This window comes from Micropterus dolomieu, linkage group LG05, assembly GCF_021292245.1.
Source record: "Micropterus dolomieu isolate WLL.071019.BEF.003 ecotype Adirondacks linkage group LG05, ASM2129224v1, whole genome shotgun sequence".
Classification (NCBI taxonomy): domain Eukaryota; kingdom Metazoa; phylum Chordata; class Actinopteri; order Centrarchiformes; family Centrarchidae; genus Micropterus; species Micropterus dolomieu.
The window spans coordinates 24,917,136-24,921,735 of NC_060154.1; positions in this window are offsets into that span (position 1 = coordinate 24,917,136).

A 4,600-nucleotide genomic window follows, 5' to 3' on the forward strand; every position below is an offset into this window, starting at 1 on the left:
TGTGTGTGAACAGTGGTGAATGGATGTGTTTGATACATACCTGGAAAATTATTGTTGACACCATCAAATCAAATACAGAGGAATATTGAAGGCTCAGGTTCTCACACCAGGTAGTGCTGTGAAAATAAGGAGTTCATCTTTTAAAGAAGGCTGTTAAGCTTTTATTATTTTATAACAAGTACAAGATAAGTGAAAGGGGTGACAGAACTGCAAGGCATTGACCTTTGTTACATATTTTCAGCACAAATGAACAGAAACAAAACATGTCCGGAAAAGCATCCTTAGGGATTTAAGACAAGCCAGGAAACGACAGTATTGCTCTGCCCTGTGGGACATTTTACTCTGAGAACCATGGGAGACACATACAAGCAAGCAATTCATGGAGTTCACTGGATGATGCCGTCTCCCAGTCAACATACTTCAATCTTATTACATCAATACTCCTGCAAAGTTTAGATGGCAAGTTCAGGAGTGTGTCATTTTTAACACAAGAACAGATGCAGAAGATTAGCGTCTATCAAAGCATTTAGTAATTTCTTTCTGTCTGTTAATGGTTTTAACATCTCAGTTAAACTTTGGAACAGCTCCCATCATCAGATTTTCCATCTCTACTTCTGACTTTACATACAACATTAAGTGGCTTTTGTTTTAAGAAAGTCCCTTCTCTTAAAACACCATCAAGGAAAAAAAGCTTTTTTTTTGTCACCCACAGTGCCGAGAGCTCTTGAGGATAAGTACATTTTGCGGTTGATGTGGTGGTGGTGTTCTCCCACTGACCCCATTTAATAATAGTGGTTTAAATGCGGTCGCTGTGGGTATGGATAGACATTTTGTGCCTGTATAAACCACAGCTGAAAAGTGAAAATGCTTTCCCTAAACAGATCCAAAAAATGACACACATGAATGAGACACATGAGACACAACTGTCATACGCGCGTCATAATTCATCCAACCATCTGATAGAATGGAAATAGACTTCGGAGTCGAGGAGTAAAAGTGGCTATTTCTCACTCCCAAAACGGGTGACAAAGTCAATTTGGAGGCATTTCTTAAAAGGTCAGCAGAGGATGAGATGAATAGACTGTGGTTTAGGTGACCTGTGCAGAGACACAGGTGGACCTGCAAATTGAAAACAAATTGCTCAGTGCGAGTATTGGCATTGTTTCTGTGCGCTGTGGGAGACCTAAGAACCAATATTCACAGCCTTTCAAAAAGAAAATTGGAAGTGGTTCACATCCTTCTGGTTCATGTTTGGACTGCTCTGGGACACAAATATAGTGACAGTAATATAATTATTATTAAAATATCTGCGAACACAAAACCAAATAAGCTCCTCGAGGACTGGAGAGTGAATAGGCAGACCTCTGGCTTTTTAGAATAGATGATAGATTCACATACAGGGAGCACAAATGTAGCTGCTGCTCACCGAACAAGACAGCATGTGGTTTGAAGATGATAAGCTACATGCTAATGCAAGTAATTTGGAGAAAACAAAAGAAATACAACCCTTGAGTATATTTCAATAGGAATGGGCTTTTAAATGTAGTGTCACACTGCTTGCTTTCTTTGTTTGGGTAGCTCTACAGGGTAGTACAATATTCACAGTCACAATTAAAGCTGTTTAAAGAACTGGCAGAATACAACAGCTGAGTGTAAGATTAATGCTGAGACTGTGAAAGCATTTCTCCAAGAAAATGAAGTAGTTGATTAAAGATTTATTTCCTACTATACACACTACCACGCGAGTGCCCTGCAGGCACTGATAATGCTGTTATTGACTCTTTTTGCGGGATTCAAACAGCGCAAAAACATTGATTTTATGGAGGGATAGTTTCTACATCCACAGAAACTAGATGAAAAACAAAACGGTGAACGTAGGGAGCAGCATCCTGCTGCTCACACTCATTGAGGTCAGCGTAAAAAAATAGACTTCTCTGCCAGAGTTCTTAATTAACCCTTGCGCCCTAAACATGCTAATTGCCTGCAGAGAAACACTCCACTTCATATCAGCGTTTCTGTTTAACTTGTTAATTACTGCAAATTACTCTTCCGATTTGGGCCAACAATGTCTTGAACTTATTTAAGTAAAATTGTAGGTGAGGATGTGAAAATGTAGTGTTACATTCAACTTTTAAAACAATACATCTCTCTCACTCTAAAGTCTCAGATTCAGAGTTGGTGCTCATCTGCTGTTATTAGTGAAGCTGTGTCAGGCTGAGTGACAGTCAATGAAGGGACACAGACAGGAAACATCCCACTTGTCTTTTCTGTGACATTGCTGGGCAATTTCTTGGAAATATTTGTTAGTCATGTACCTCAGTTGTCAAACGGACATGCTGATGTTAAAGCAGCTAGAAATTGTTAACTTTATAAAAATGACACTGTAAAAACAATGTGTATCGCTCATAGTGATGAAACTACAGAGAATTATCACCTGAATCTGCAGGCCTCGTGGGATTCCTAGAGCTTCATAGCAAATTTCACTGTTTTGCCCACATCTTTAATGTTCTGGTTCACTCTCGTCGCTCTCATAACATGTTTTAGGAATTAGGATGAATGCAAAGCCAGAGAGAGCCCAAATGCAAGACACTGGAGAGCTGACATACAGTTCAGGGGATTTTAATCCAAAACTCACAGGTAGTGGAAACTGGCAAAAGCCAAATACAGAAAGGGTAGTACAGCAACAGGCAGAACACTCATCTCACAACAATGACCAGACACAAACTAAAGAAACTAGCAAACCTATATACAATGACTAACAAGCAGGGCGAGCACAACAGAGGTGACAGGCAATCAGGACAATCAAGCACACAGACACACAAGCAGGCAGAGTGATCACAGGGGAAACAGGTAGACAGGCAGGCAGAGAGATAACAGGGGACACAGGTAGACAGGTAGGCAGAGAGATAACAGGAGAAACAGACAAAACACAGGTAACAAAAACACCAGACACGAATCTAACTAGAACCCATAACACAGACAGACCAGAAACATGACATGGAACACAGACTGAAACACCAACAATACAGATAGGCTACAAACAAACAGGTTGCTAAAAGGCCAAGAATCAAACAACAAAAACACAACTAGAACAGGACAAACAGGAAAACCGAATAATAAACTTAATAATGAGGACAGAACAGACTAAAGCAGAATGATCAAAATCAGATTAAATAATGAAACTGGCAGAGGACATAGACTCCTAGCAGACAGACAGAACCCAAGCACGATGGTACGGAAACTAATAACAAACATCAGACAGGAACAGAACTAAACAAGAACTAAGGCAGGCACCGATATACCAAAAAGACAGATCAGACCAGAACAACCACACAGAACAAGCAGAAGACAGAACAACATAGACAAACTCCAGAAGATACAGACAGGACCAGATCAAAATGCAAAAACACACAGAGTAGACTGGACACAAGACAACAGACGGCACTGAAAAACAACATACTAAAACAACAGATACTGAACTGACCAAATAACAAAAACCCACAGAGAACTAAACGAGACAGAGCAGACAGGCAGGATTGTGACAGTTTTATTGACAATAGCCCTAAAAACCCACTGTACACTAGCTACTAGTTGATGGACAAAGCTACAGATGGTGAACATGGTGAAGCAATTAGTAGCTAAAGAGCCAGATATTTCCCTCAGGAGTTGGCAGAGACCAAAAACAGAGCTAAAATGAGAGAATATTGGACATCATTCATAATATTGCTTTGTCACTACTGGATGTGTAAATAAGCAATATTTGCGCTGTCACCTTAATACGTAATAATTTCCACTGGACAAATAAATCAGTTCAGTCGGGACAACTTTCATCCAAGAAATTGATATTTGCATTGCAGTAAGTTATGTTTGATGGTGTGGCTCTGTGTTTTGAGAGCACCTCCCTTCCCTTCCACGTGCCTACATTGAAAGCCATAAAGCTAGACTATTGTCATCTCAGGGCGTCCAACACCAATGCTTTCAGAAAAAGTGTTATTTGACGCTAAAGATACCCTTCAGCGTCTGTGTGAGACGCCCCGGGTGCGTCTCTATAGCTATACGAAACTATACCCCGGAACTAGGAACCATTGGAGGGACTCCCACACAAAAAAGCTGCTTTAATTGTCAAGCACAGCCAATAGTTTATCATTATATTCCAGTCAAATCTGATGTTCATTTATAAATTTTACTCATGGATAGTGGTTACAAATAATGATGCCTGTGCATTGCTTTGTACGGCGTATAGGCCTACAGCCTACGTCAGCTGGTCTAATCTTCAGAGGTCTTTAGACCGTGGTGGAAACACACACAACAGTGGTCTGAAGGAATCTTTTAGTTCCTTGAAAAGTAGATCCGGGGACTTCTAATTTTGGTCGAAACATGGCTTATGAGACGCTCCCAGATGCGTCGGTATGAGACACTTTAGTGAAGGTGATGACAGCCCCCTGAAGCCCCCTACCCTTACCATAACCATCACTGACACTGAAGGGTACCTTTAGTATCAAATAATTAGCTTTGTCACGCTGTCTGAAACCGTTGGTAATGACTCACTGAGATGAGAATGTGTTGATAAGGAATAAGAGCAGCAGCAAACACCCCCCCA